The 15,836-nt window shown below is 37.0% G+C and overlaps 1 pseudogene; it reads right to left on the bottom strand.

The window, feature by feature from the left end:
* Nucleotides 1-8,959: 8,959 nt before the first annotated feature.
* On the bottom strand, nt 8,960-9,649 carry LOC149185946 (germin-like protein 1-1 pseudogene; annotated as a pseudogene).
* Between the last annotated feature and the right edge of the window lie 6,187 nt (nt 9,650-15,836).

The following is a 15,836-nucleotide window of genomic DNA, read 5'->3' on the forward strand; positions in this document are numbered from 1 at the left end:
TCCTAGGAAGTAAAAGGAAACAAAGAAATCTCAGCAGTAGAATAAAAGAAGGAAAACCATACATGGTTTTCATTAAGGAAACAAAATGCTCAATGTATAAAATTAGAGAAATACATAGCAAATGGCTGAGCAAGTATGAGTATCTAGATGTTAAGATAGACAACTCGGCAGGAGGGATTCTTACACTCTAGGATCCCTAAAAACTTGGATTCCTGGACGCGGAAGCGTCTAGGAACTATCTTTCGCTGGTAACACAACCTATGGGTGATAAGGAGAGTTACATGATTACAAATATCTATGGTCCTGAAAAACTAGAAGACAAACTCAAGCTTCTCACTTCCCTTGAGGAGCTAAGAGAGAGATATCCTAATATACCCTGGATTCTGGCAGGGGATTTCAATATGATCAAATCTCTCAAAGAGAAAAAAGGGGGTACCAAAACACTAGGCAGAGACTCCATTGCCTTCCAAAACTTCATAAATAACATGAGATTAGTGGATGCTGAAACAATAAATGGCACCTTCGCCTGGAACAACAAGAGAGGAGGGGCTTCTCAAGTTGCCTCCAAACTAGATAGATACATGATCTCAGAGGACCTATTTCTCATAGGCCCTCACATTTCAACTTTAATCCTTCCTTTTGGAGGTTCAGACCACTGGCTAGTCCATCTTGAAGCCACTTTTATGGGCACACCGAGGAATAGACATTTCAGGTTTGAAAATGTCCGGCTTTCTCACCCTGAATTCACCAACAATATTGATAAATGGTGGATGGAAGAGTTTCCATTTCAAGGCACCAAAATGTTGATGCTACAACAAAGACTTAAACACATCAAAGCTATACTCAAAGATTGGAACAAAAAATAGTTTGGTAACATTTTCGAAGCCAAAAAAGAAGTTGAAAAGAAACATCAGGGGATTAATCAACTTATGATCATAGAGGGCTTTAACGAGGAAATGAAATCTCAAGCAGATGTTCTTCGAAAGGAATTGGATGACAAGTGTAGGCAAGAGGAGATTTTTTGGAGACAGAAATCGAGAGTACAGTGGATTAAATAAGGGGAAAGAAACACAAAGTTTTTTCCCAAGTCAACTTTGAGTCACAGGTCACACAACAAAATTATAAAACTCAAAGATTCTCAAGGGAAAGAGCTTGTCACCCACAATGAAATGGAATCTGTCCTAGTACAACACTTCCTTAGCATTGCAAAGGAGCCTCTCTTAGACAGGTCACAGTTCATTAACAAATTCAAAAGGTATATTCCCAAGCTTGTCACAAGGGAAGACAATCATAATCTCAATAGGCCAGTATCCGAAGATGAGGCTAGTGAAGTTATCAACGAGATGCAAAATGGAAAAGATCTTGACCCGGATGGTTTCAATGTGGAATTTTTCAAAGCATGCTGGAAAATAGTCAAACAAGACATCCTTGAGGTGGTGGAAGACTCAAGAAGATCCAAATCGATCCTGAAGGCTCTCAATGCCTCTTTCATAGCTTTGGTTCCAAAGCAGGAGAAAGCCATCACACTAGACAGTTTCAGACCCATAGCTTTGTGTAATGTGGTGTACAAAATTATTTCAAAAGTAATTGCTAACAGACTCAAGACCCTTCTTCCAGCTCTCATTTCAGAGGAGCAAAATGGTTATCTGGAAATAAGACATATTCTCAACAATATCATACAAGCTCATGAGATGGTACACTCTCTGAAAAGCAACAAGCAAGCTTGTATGATCATATAACTTGACCTAGTGAAAGCTTATGACAAGCTAAGCTGGTCTTACATCAGGGTACTGTTGAAAGCTTATGGTTGTGACCACAATTGGATTAGATGGGTTATGGCCGTTGCATCCACAGCCAGTTTCTCAATCCTGCTTAATGTCTCGCCCTCAAGAACCTTCATGCCTTCTAGGGTACTAAGACAAGGAGATTTGCTCTCCCCCTTCCTTTTTGTGCTCATGATGGAAGGGCTAGCTAGAGCGATAAAAGTGGCAAGTGTTGAGGGAAGAATCAAGGGTTTGAAACTCACCACAAATGGAGCGACCTCAACTCACCAACAATTTGTGGATGACACTATTCTGTAGGGCATTCCCATAGTCAAGGAAGCCAAAGATTTTAAACAAATATTGAATGACTTTGCTATGGCCACTGGTATAGAGGTAACCCTTGAAAAATCAAAAGTTTTCTTTTTTAACACCGACATTGCTATTCAGAGAAATCTTACCAGAATTCTAGGGTTCCAAAGGGATCAGTTACTTGGGAATGCCACTTACAAACAAACCTCTAAGCAGGGGAGTGTGGGAGCTGGTCATTAACAAACTTCAGGATAAGGTCAGGAAATGGACATGTAGATCTTTAAATTTAGTAAGGTGCCCTTGTGTTCACAAAAGCTATCTTACAGGCCATACCCATTTTCATAATGTCTGCTCTTCCTATTCCTAAAGGAGTTTTACAACAGATCAAGAACATTCGAAGATATTTTCTTTGGGGCAAAGGGGAAGAGAAAAAGAAGTGGGCTTTGGTAGCTTGGGATAAGCTATAAAAACCTAAGGCCCATGGAGGTTTGGGGCTTCATGACCCTGAAACCATCAACAAAGTTTCGGGTGCAAAGCTTTGGTGGAGGTGGCTCAAGGAATTGGCAACCCCTTGGGCCAAGCTATGGAAACAGAAATATGCAAGAAATTGGCAAGAAACAAATCATATTCAAATGTCTGGGCTTATCAAGGGCTCCTACATTTGGAATCTTGCTAGGGAAAATAGAGGCATTGTCCAGCAGCACAGCTTCTGGGAGATCCGAGATGGGAACCTGGCGAGATTCTGGGAGGATAACTGGTAGAAAGAACCAAACTTGTTTATGGAAGAACTAATTGATCTCAAGAATAACACTGACAACAAAGGTCTATGCATGGTATGTGACTTCTGGGAGCAGGTAAGGAGCAATGACAAATGGAGAATATGGAAGGATCTAGGGTACAGGGAAGAGATCCCTTTGAAAGCATAGGTGAACTCTCTTGCTATGGACTTGGAACAAAGGAAGATTTTGGTTTCATCATTGCCTGACCAACTCAGATGGGGAAGGAATGCAGAAGGTAACTTTAACCTCAAAGAATCTAAACAAATAGCCCTAGGGTTCGATCATCAAAACCCTTATAAGGCATTGAAGAACCTCTAGCAACACGCGCATTGGATGAAGATAAAGTTGTTCATGTGGTTACTTTAACAAAAGAAAATTCTAAATTGGAAAAATCTTCTAAAGAAAGGCTTTGTTGGCCCATCCAAATGCTATTTGTGTGGCAAACAAGAGGAGACGATGGAACACTTACTCAAACTTTTCCGCTTCACCTCAACATTGTGGGCTTCTGTGGCCTCAGTCTTCAGGCAAATTGACAGGGATGACCTCAGTATTACCAACACATTGAGTAATTTGGGGAGGAACTTATCAGGAAATGAGATCATCAACAATGCTTAGACTCTGGTTCCAGACTTCTTAATCTGGGATGTCTGGAAAGAACGCAGTGGCCAGATTTTAAAGGGAAAAACTGGTGCAACCCAGAACACTATTGCACAGATATTAAGACAACTCAAAGACACTGTTGGTGCCATGTTAGGAAGACCTCATGAGAACTAGACCCTGCCCTAGGACACTTGTATACTACTGCAGTTGGGTCTCCATTCGATAGTTCCCTGGAGAAAACACAAGGATGTGAGCCAGATAAATGGTGGTAAAGACTTTTGGCAACCTCCTCCTCATAGTTTCTTGAAAATTAACATAAATGGATCCTCTAAAGGAAACCCAGGGATGGTAGGTTTTGGTGGGGTCATCAGAGATGAGTAGGGGTGTATAAAGGACATCTTTCATAGTTATCTTGGAATTTCCACAAATAACATGGTGGAGCTCATGGCCTTAGAACAGTGTCTGGAAATACTAATTGAGTCAAATTCTCATAATTTCATCATTGAAGCAGACTCGGAATTGGTTATTAATGCAGCCAAGAAAATCTGCATTAGGAAAGCACCTTGAAAAGTATCAAAACGTTGGCAACTTTTGCAGGTCTTTTAGTGTATTCATTCCCATCTACAAACCCTAAGAACAACTAGCTTCGTTCATGTGTGGAGAAAACCCAATATACTATTTGATCATTTGGCAAATGAAGGAGTGATTTGCAAAGAAATTTACACCAAGTATGCATGGGACTCGATACCCTCGGGGAAATTACATGAGGATTGTCAAAGACAGGCAGACGAAGACATGGAAAACTTCAAAACTATCAAGACTGAACAAGAAGGAAGACCAGTGGAAGCAAGAGAAAGCGAAGTGTAACTCTTTTTAACCGTTAAATTAAAAAAAGAAGAAAAGGTAAAAAGGGAGAAGATAAATTCTTAAAATAGAGCTTTCCACAGGGGAGAGGCACTAGGTAAACAATAGGTTTCTTCATGGGTCGTCGGTCACAGATCTTGACAAGCTGTGTAATATAATGGCCATCGGGCAGAAAAGCGATCGACGGTTAACCACCAAAGTGGAGCCGTTGCTCTTTAGTCTAACGGTTTATAATCCTCATTGGGTCCGATAAGGAAATTATAGACAATGTAGGTTTCCGCTTTGATATCGCAGAGGACTGTCAGATCAATCGTCAAGTTCCACAAGTAATCAGAGCTTAAGTTTCAAAATGGACTTGAACTTTATAAACCAATGGCTCACAATCATTTTGGGTCCGTGAACAGGGTAAAATGGGTGTATGTTGCCGAGATGAGAGTGTTGGTGATTGTCAGATCTCACAAGATCTTAGATGGTTTTGGGTTAGTTTCAAGTTATGTATTTGGTTACCCTTCATAGGGTTAGCCTTGTTGATCCTTACTTTGTAAAGCCATGTAACATATGTGATCTTCTTGCAGCTAATAGAAAGCTCCACTCTTATTTGATAAAAAAAAAAAACTAAATCTTCAATTAGAACCACAATATATTATCATTGAATATAACATGCATAACAAAACATAAAAGCAAAAATGCTCATGAGAAACACATAACACATCAAATCATGCATCATCAACCATATGAACACTAGATATTAGGTGGAAACCATTTCAGAAGTCACCATATGCTTTCTCTCATTCTTCCTTTTATGATTAAAATATTCTTCTTACATCATTCATTGGCCACCACCACTGTGTTAGCCCTATCTTGCACCACTGATTGATAGAGTCCATCACTTCCATAGCTATGTAAACTCGAACATGATAGAGGCCCCTACCTCCAATAGTTTCTCAAGACGCCACCTAAAAGAAACCACCACACATTAAACAAGCCACCACTTGGGTGCAAGAAATCACTTTCCACTGACAGCCCCAAGTTTCAAACCGTTGTGGAACATTGTTCATATATTTTAAAAACTGGCCCAAGAATCTATATTTAATTAATTGTAGATCTCATGTCATCAATATTCACAATGGATCCACAAAGTCTCTCTGCTCAAACTAAGTACAAAACTCTCTGCAACATATCAAACCACTCTACTCATTAGCTCAAATCAACAAAAAAAATTAAATCTCGCCATTAAACCCAAATAACAATGCACATACAAATAATCTGACCAACATCATACTAACCCATAGTTATTAATATCACCAATGACAATACAAAATACATGGACTCACTACAACATAGAAACTCAACCATATCCTAAGAGAAGCATACACAAAACCATGATAATAACAACAATGCAAATTCTTTGCTCACAAAATACATGGCAGTCATGGCATATGTAATAAATTATATCAACAACACATGATATATGAGTATCTGCAACAATAATTTGTCTTGCAATCTTTTGCTTTCCACTCTCCACTTCTCTACAACCTACAACACAAACTTGTCAACAATCTAATCTTTCACCCAATGTGTTGCGAGCAATAATCTGTTCTCCAGGTCAGTAGTAACATAATACTTGTAGACACATACAAATTCTAATCATTTAATTTTTGCAATCACTCTCGACATCTCTGACCTATTGCTTTAGATCTTATCTATTATCAAACATATCTATGCTCTACATCATTGTACCTCACATTCTCTCTCAAGGAACCCTTGCCTTTGCACATTCTAGGATATTATAATTAATGAAGGACTATGCAATAATTATCATCCATTACACTCATCATATTATACTAAAACAAAAAATTATTCATGACCAATTTAATTTGACTCCATCACCACCAAAAACCTTGGGAAAATACTCTCGGGATATCCTGTGGTATTTTTTGTGCACATACTAGTCACAAATTTTTCACCTACTGCTAGTGTTATGGGGATTTAAAGGAAATCGAGAGAATATTGTAATGGGGATACAAAGGAAATTCTTCCCAATTTATCCAAGTGTGGAGAGGATGAAGAAGCAAGCTAGAGTAGATGATGTCAACATTAGATTATTCACTTAGATCTGCAATTCTTGCTTCAAGCCACTTGCAAACACCAACCTAAATACCCTTAACACTAGAACACATTATCATCCATATGATCGTCATGCACAAGAACAACTCCTATTGACATCAATGCCCAACTCCAACTGACTCATTGTTGACTTCCATGCTAGCAACATGTTGCCAACACTAGTATCGGTTATTCCTTAGAAGTTTCTATGAATGAAATTGTTTACTTTTATATTTTATGGATAATTTTTGTATGAATTTCATTACTATAAATGTTTAAAACCTAATTTTTCTATCAAACCAAGCTTTAGAAGGAAACAAAAATTGTTAATGTTTCGGTTATCTTTGGCCTATGACAATCCTAGTTTGAGTGAGAATGATGTGGTTGTGATGATTGTGATAGTAAAGAATAGAGAGTAGTTCTAAAATTGAGATCTAGAAATTTAATGAGTACAACTTAGAGATATGAAAGACCAAGATGGAGGATATTTGGTAGATAAAAATCAATGGGTCATTATGGATCTTGGTACCACACCTACAATAGAGGATTGGATGAAGTTTGATAGGAAATAAAATAGCACAATCCAATTGTATCCTTCAATTTTAATGTTAATGATCTGAGAGAAGCTATGGCAAATTCATTATAAGAAAAGAGGGGGAATTTGTACTATTAAAAGTCCTTGGTAAACAAACTTTTTCTTTAGAATAAGTTGTACCCCCTAAGAATGAAATATTGAAACACAATGAGGGAGGACCTAAACTCCTTTAACATTATGTTAAGTTAGTTCCATTTGTTGATGTTAATTTTTTTATGAAGACAATTCAATATTTTACTATGTTCTTTTCAAGATTCATGGGATAGTGTGGTTGTAGATGTTTGTAGTAATATGAAACCAATTTAATGTCCGACGATGTTGTTTCATTTATGATGAGGAAAAGTGTGGATAGTTAGAGAAAAAATCCCTTATCTATAAAAGGACACCTCCTAAATATAGATTAAAAAATAATTCCTCAAGTGGGATATCTAAATCTAGAGATAGATTTGAATATCTAGGTGAACAATTAAGGAAATGTTGGAAATGTGGTAAATCTAGGAATTGTAGAAAGGATTTTGGAATCACTTGCAAGCAAGTGAAGTCTCACCTAAGCATAGATGATGATGGACTATAGGAACTTGGACAACTTTGTAGTGATGAAGGGGATGTAGATTCTACACTTGTCATTAGTCTTTATTGAGTTCAAATAGAAAATTTAGGTATACCCATATTATCCATATTAAATACATTATCTCTTATTATTTATGTGAGTTTCTCATGAGATTACAACTATCACAACTTATCATCATAATATAGATCAACTATGCAAGAACATCAAACAACATCATCCAAAACCTTGACAACTTTGTAGTGATGAAGGGGATGTAGATTCTACACTTGTCATTAGTCTTTATTTAGTCCGAGTAGAAAATCTATGTATACCCATATTATCCATATTAAATACATTAGCTTTCATTATTTATGTGAAGTTTGCATGAGATTACAACTATCACAACTTATCATCATAATATAGATCAATTATGCGAGAACATCAAATTTTACTATGGGCAGTAATTATTACCATGGGAAAAAGCCCACAATATAAGCCTAACATCTTTCCCTATTTTCTACATTTTGAGCGCTTATGTTTAGCCAACTTTCCTTTATACTTCTACTAGTGCTCCTATGCACACATCCCAAATCTTTTCCTTAAGTGAGACAAGTACCAAAGACTCCTCATTCTAGTTGAGATTCTGAGGTATAAATATCATCTACTATAATATATATAAAAAATTGACCAAGTGAAGCCAATATCTCACATTGTCATTAGATAAGCAAAATAATTAAGTTTTAAAACCATTTATGGACATTGACTTTGTATTAATGCTATTTACAATGGAAAATGCATCAACTACCTTCATTTTCTTAATGAAGGATATCTTTACAACTACCTTCATTTTTCTTAATGACTGATATCTTTACAAAGTATTAGAAGTGAATAGAATAGCATTAGCAACACCTAATATTGCTACTACAAAGGCTAAAAGAGCGTTGATTATATGGTAATATTTTCAGCACACATTCTTTTCATTATAATAAGATCCATTACTTGAGATATATAGTTTGGAAAGTTGATTACCATTGGAACCTATCCAAGATCATTTAAGCTATAGGGGATGGTTAAGTGAGCTATGGGAATAAAAGAGGTAATAGAAAATACAATCAACTTGGTTCGGATCACAACTTGACAGAAATGGTTATAGAAAATATTCACTTGGTAAACTCTTCTTTTGATGCAAGATGAAAAAGGAATCCAAGGTGGAAGATGTATGGAACGACTTTCCATTAATAGACTGTAAAATCATTTAAAATGACATATTTCTCGATTCAACATATTTGAAAATAACATATTTCTAGGGTTAAAAAACACTACATAGTAGAGATGCATGATTCACACAGCTTATTGCAAAACACGGGTAGCGGAAGTATTACGTATGACTGTTTCAGGTGCCTCCCAGACCCTTTCTGATTTGCTCCGCCTCCTGTAAACTAATGGAGAATGATTTGGCCAAGACTTCTTGGGGAATGCCCGGACTGGAAGCGAAAAAGGCGGAGGGGACCATTAAAAACCCCGGATTTTGACTGTTGAACGCGACCAATATAAACGCATTATTTGTTCCCACGTTTTGAGCGTAGTGCAGGGTTCCTTTAGGGACCACGAACACATCGCCCGTTTCAAGCTTTTGAGAGAAGAGTCTGTTAGTAGAGGTATCGACGAAGCCAAATGATACAGTCCCTTGCACTACATAGACAATTTCGCTGGCTCTGGGATGGACATGAGGAGGAAATGCCCCTCCAACAGCCATGTCTACGCGAACCATCATTAATCCAAGAGTGTTGAGGCCTGGCATGTTCAGTGAAGATGCCGCAACGGTGCTAGCTCCTAAGGGATTTTGGGATATGTTCCCTGGGTTGCGCAGGTCTGAAGTCATGAAGTGTTTAGCAGAAACTTGATTGGGATTTAGGCAGGGCCTTCCATTGATAAAAACAGAGGGCTTGGTATCTGCTACGCAGATGTCCTGCAACGCATCTGGATCTCCATTGATTCTCTCAATTGCCATCAAGAAACCTAAGACAAAGAGGATGCTCACAGTGGATTTGCGCTTGGACAACATTGATGCGACAAAAGCCATGGTAAATTGTCACTAACCAGTTCAACCAAACAGAGGAAATCTATTTACCGAGGAAATCTATTGTTCGCTTAGCTTGTATACAGAGATATATAAAGTGTATATAAATTTGACTGGGTCAAGTTATTAGTGGTTTTTGAGCTCTAGGTTTATAAAAATTCATGGTATTGACCCGTGGTATTCATGTGTAATATGTGGAAATTAAACAAACCTACATCCATTTTCACTCACCATCAAATCTCTTAAATTTAAATCTCTTTTACAGTGTGATCCCTTTTAGCCTCCCATAAAATCAGGGTATGTAATTGTTCTCTCAGCCCTCCATAAAAACAGGATATATAATTGTTTTAATTAAAATTAGGTTATCTAAATGCTTTACTTATATTTTAATAGGGTAGTCTGATTTATAAAAGAAATGGTATTTTTTAAACAGTAATTTTCTGGTTAATTTTAATTAAAATCTCACAGAAACTTTTGAAAACTTGAATTTAAGTTGTTTAAATTATACAATTAAAATGCCCCAAAAATCTACTTTAAATCACAAAACATCAAAATCATCCCAAAAACCATTTCTTAATTAAACTACCTTAAACAATTTCATGATACATTTTGATAGAAATTTAGTCAAAACCATATCTAAAATACATAACAAATATAACCATATTTAAACAAATATAACAAATAAAAATTGAAAAAATATTTAGATAAATTATGGGTCACATTGTAATTAATCGTACTATGAAAATAGTCAAAATTTTAACCCTTTTTTCAGAAGAAAAAAAAACGATGGATTTATATTAAATGGATTGATCCAGTTTATCGTTAAAGATGTATATAACATTTATATTTGAGTTGTGAGAATAAATTCAAAATTTCTTCATAATTTATTTTTATATAAAAAAATATATGGAATAATTTTTTTTTAATAGGGATTTATTAAAATTTGGTAATACAATGTCAATAGTTTTTGTTATTTAAAATATATTTTTGAATTTATAAATAGATTGAGCACTCTGAAAAACCCCAAAAGCACTTAAATTATGTACACTAAACAATTTAAATTCAAGTTTTTAAAAATATAGTCAAATTTTGATTAAAATTAATAAGAAAAAAATCTTTAAAAATTCTATTTCATCTATAAGTTAGACTATGCCTAAAAAGGAGATACCTACCTCTTTGATTTTAAAATTCTTAAAGAATTCTATCTCTTTTATAAATTAAACTATGCCTAAAAAATATATACTACCTCTTTCATTTTGAAATTCTTAAAGACAATCATAAAATAATAATAATAATATTGTTTAACTCAAAATGTTTGAAAATAATAAACTGTAATAATATGTTATTATAATACTAAATATCTTTCTATAACTTATAGTACTCAATATTAATTATATAAGATCCATCTTAATTACTGATTTAACATGACGTGAGAAGGATCAAATTTCTTTACTTCCAATTTTTTTAGAATGAAAAATAGAATATGTTATTTTTCATTGTTTAAATTGTATTTTTTATTGTTAAATAGAGTATATATAACACCAAATAAAAATTTTAACCATAATTTTTATTCTATATAAAAATATATATGAAGCTGATATCGACATAAATTAGTTAACATAGATCTTCAAATAGATTATTTATATCTCCCGTTGAAATATTTTTGAAATGTATAAAAATTAAACATGTGATTGATAATTTTTTTACTTCTAATTTTTTTTTTTTCTCGGTAAAGACTAATTCTATTAAGTAAAATATAGTACAATCAAGAGAAGCAAGAGACCGGCAGACCGGAAATGATGGATCTATCAACCTCGGTCCCGGAGGAAGGAATCAATCTCACAGCTACATCAAGTATTTTGAGAGTAAAGACTGACTAACTGACTTTTACCCCACAGGGGCAGAAACTTCAACACAGTGTTTTTTCCCTTTCTTTTTGTTGACTTTTGTCCATCCCTCATGGGGAGAATGAGCTAGAACCACTTAAAGACTGGAATTCTCTATCTTCGGGAACTCCTTTTCAGATTCAGAGGAGGAAGTCTCATGGGCGCGTTTCTGAGAGATTGCTGTGACATTGGTGTACCCCTCAGTTTCCGTGGGTGGAACCATCGGCTGAGGCGCTTGGTCCGGATCTGAATCGCTTTCCTCATCCTCCTTACTTGGGGAGCTAGAGCTCCCAGCTGGTGGCGGTGGACAGGGAGTCCAACGCTTGGGTTTGGATTTTGTGAAGATGCCTTTTTTCATTCTTGCTGTCAGCGATGGGCATGAGTTCTGCAGTTAGGTGACAATGGCGGCATCGGAAGGCAGTGTTTTCGTAATCTAGAAACTGGGTCCAAACCGAGTCATTGACCTTGAGATTGATTTGCTCTGGCAATCCCTTGCTTAAATCTAGCTCCACACATACTCTAGCATATGTATAGAGACCTTGCCGTTCCCTCTTGTAATCTCCCATTAAAAAGCAACCCAGGGTGTTGCCTATTTGCCTATATACTTCTGTGCGCCACAGGTGTATTGGGAGATTTGGAAGTCTGATCCATACAGGGGTTTTAGTGAAGACTGCAGAAGCTGGGTCAAAGTCTGGGAACCATGGAGTTAAGAAGAGGCCTGCTGAACCCATAAACCAAGGGCCTTCTTCTAAGGCCTTTTCGTAGTGCTCGGGGTTATCGAACAGCACTATAAAATAACCCTTTGCACAAAAATGAACCTTGCAACGGTCAGTCCAGTTGTCATTGATCCAGTCATAAAGATCCTTTGAGCGTGGCCATAGCCCATTGAATCTGCAGATGATGGCCCTTTCAGAAAATTTTTGGGTGTCGTCTGCAAGATCAGGGTAGGAGATCTCAACAGAGGGAACCTCCTCCACTTTGTCCACCAAAAAAGGCTTAGGTTTAGGAGGTTCCGGGGTTGCAAGTATCTCAGAGCGGACTGCATCTTTGTAGGAGAATGGAGGAGCAGAAGAGGATTGCCCTGCAGCTCCACCTCTCAAGCGAAAGGAAAATACTAAAGAACTGTTGATATTTATGCTGTAGAAAGAGAGAGGAAGAGGATCGTCGAGCTGTTTACCTTGGAAAATAAGTCTCTGTAAGGCTGTGGGGATCCCAAGTCTGTGCTCCAGATTTGCTTTGAGGTTCTACACTAGATCTGAAGGGTGTACCCATTGCAAAATGGTTTTGCCTGAGATCTGTGTGATTTGAACCTGAAAGGGGGTAGAGAACTTTATTCCAGAAACATTCTGAGGCAGCACAGGGCCAGAGGCTGTGGAGTCTCCTAACTCTTGACGCCCTGGAGGCAGAGGGGGAGAAAAAGGTTTCTGCCAATGGTTGCATTCATTCCAGCCCAGATCCGTTAGCCTATGACCCGATCTATGCCTAGGTACTGTAGGTCACAGAGGATATCGCTGTGGATCCAGAGCCTGGCTCTCGCCCCGTGCTTGGTTCTCAATCGAATTGGTTGAGAGCTGCCATAAAGAGTCAAATCCGGCTCGCTGCTTTTTCCTGGGCAGAACCCTCGCTGAGGGAAGCACCGCTAGCTCATATCTTGCTGAGGGAAGCACAACTATCCAATACTGATAGGGATCTAGCTGCTTTGATACAGATCGCCAAGAGTATTGATAGATGGAACCCAGATCCGTCCTAGGTGATGCATCCTGTACCAAAAATCGGATATAAAATTCCAATCTTTGTATGTATTGTTCCAGATCTTGAGGCTGTTCTCTGGTGGTAGATCCGTACCAAGCCCGAATGGAGAGGCCATACTTTGCGCAGCCATTTGGTGCAAGAAGCCGAGGACAGTGATAAAACGCACCCAGATCCGTTATGTGAGAAACAACCTGTGCCGAGAGAGGGTGGTCAAACTCCTGTTTTTGCTTGCTCTGTTCCAGTTCTTGATACTGCTTTCCGGTGGCAGTTCCGGGTCCAAACCAAAGGGAGAGATCCTGCGCGGCACGTCCCTCTGCCAGGCACCTTCAGAAACCCTTGTCGCCTGAGAAATCGCCATCCGGATACTCTCGAAAAACCTTCCTATTCATTTTTTTACTTCTAATTACTTTACAACATATTCATTTTTTTAATTATAGTCCACAATATTTTTGTTATTTAGAACATAATTTTTATGTATTTCTTATTTCTTACTTTAAAGGGTGATGGATGGATAGACTAACTTACACTTTGCTCAATAAATATTTTTATAGATTGAGTTTAGATTAATGATTTTTTACTATCAATAAAATATTATGCAATTTTTTTTTTATATTTTCTGAATTCAAGCTTTTGTTATCCATACTTGAATTATTGAGAAAACTTTCAACAAAAATCACATAGGAGATGTTTTGTAGGCTTTCAAACTTTATTTTTAAACAATTTATAATTTATTTTATATGGATTATATTTTTATTAAATATTTATTTATCATTTGTTAATAAATTATTAAGAATATTTTAATTGTGTATCCATTCACCATCAATATAAAGTTTGGTGATCATTATTAATTTATCAGAACTTATGATCGGTTAATAATTTGTTGGATAATAATATACACATTAATATATATAATCAACATAGATTCATTCTAAGCACTGGTTTAACGTGGGCCGAGAGGGATGAGCATTTGTAAGTCCATAAAAATTTTGTTGGATTTGCACAAAACAACATATACCTAAAAAAATATTAAGCTATAAAATATTAAGACCACTGTTAGCATATTCCGACACATAGGAAATAGTTAAGTACAACTTGGTCTAGTATAGAGTTAGGTATAGAGTTAGGTAAAGTGTGTTTCTTTACCTTGTACATTTTTTAACTTACAATCCGACGGTCACGATATGTAGTGATTCGACGGTTCATTCTCTCCTCGGTATTACCGACACTTGATCCATGGCTTAACACCCGATTGGTCCATGATTTCTATTTAAAGCGCATGGAGGGTCATTTGTAGGGTAATCCGTCTATGAGAGAAGCATATGTAAATTTTCATTCTTTTATTAATAAATTTCCTAAAGTGGCCGCGTTGGCTCAGGCCGTGGACTGTTTCCCTCTTTGAGGGTTTTAACCACGTCAAAATACTGGTGTATTGATCTGTGATCTGTTTGTGAGCAGTGTCCTTTGGTGTTCTGTCTGAGGAACTTACCCTGTAAATTCCTACATGGTATCAGAGCTATTTGAGGGCCGCGTTCGTTGGTGATCCAAATCTGAAGCCGGTAGAACTGCATTCGACTGTCGTTTCCTAGATCTACTATTTCTGACTGCTTTCGGGCCGAGAGGACTGCTTTGTTGTGTTGGGAGCATTTGTTCCAGTGAGGAACCCCTTTTGTTTCACGCGAAAAGGTTTCCAGTAGCCCTAGTTGCATCATTTTTAAGATCTGGAGGGAAACAAAGCTTTCTCAAAGCAAGCACGCAACCCAAAGCATCAACCCCCCCGCTCTCTCTCTCTCTCTCAAACTTTTTGTATACCTCACTTGGTGCAAAGCTATCATCGACAACTTCATCAATTTTTTTTTCAAAAAGCCATAACTTCTTCTTTCGGAAGCCGTTTTCAGAACCATTTTTTTTTAAACATCCTAATTTTTCGAGATCTTTCCATTGGTTCACTTAGTTTCAACATCTATAGCTTTAGTTTTTTTTTAAATGGAAAGCCCGTGCCAAGTTATTCTTGACAGCACCAACTACTTCCAATGGTGGTCCTACATTGTGGATTTACTTAGAAGTAAAGGTCTTTATAGAATAGCCATAGGCCAAGAGACCAAACCGAAAGATGAAGACAAGGCAGCTAAATGGGAGAATAGGCAAGACCAAACACGTGGGTTGATAGGGATGTCTATTTCTCCAGATCTTAGATTCCATATTGCAGAACTTGATACTCCTGATGAAGCACTGCAACAGATTACTAAAGTCTTTGGAATTAAAAATGAACTTAAAGCCCATCAACTTGAAAATGAATTGCTTACATTGGAGCCCAATAATTTTTCTTGCATTGAAGATTTTTTGTCCAAGTTCAAGACCCTTCGACTTCTTTTGGAAGGTGTTAAGGTTAAGAAAGAAGATAGTAGCCTTATCTACTCCATTCTTACTAAGTTGGAACCAACCTATTCTGTGTTTGTTTCCACCTTCCATTCTACAAGAGAAGCCTTCATTTCTCAAGGACAAACCTACAAGTCCCCTTCCTTTGATTACTTTTGTGATTCTTTAATAAGAGA

Source organism: Pinus tabuliformis, chromosome 3_1 (assembly GCF_031772625.1).
Source record: "Pinus tabuliformis cultivar Carrire ecotype Pingquan chromosome 3_1, CPIR1, whole genome shotgun sequence".
NCBI classification, from domain to species: Eukaryota; Viridiplantae; Streptophyta; class Pinopsida; order Pinales; family Pinaceae; genus Pinus; species Pinus tabuliformis.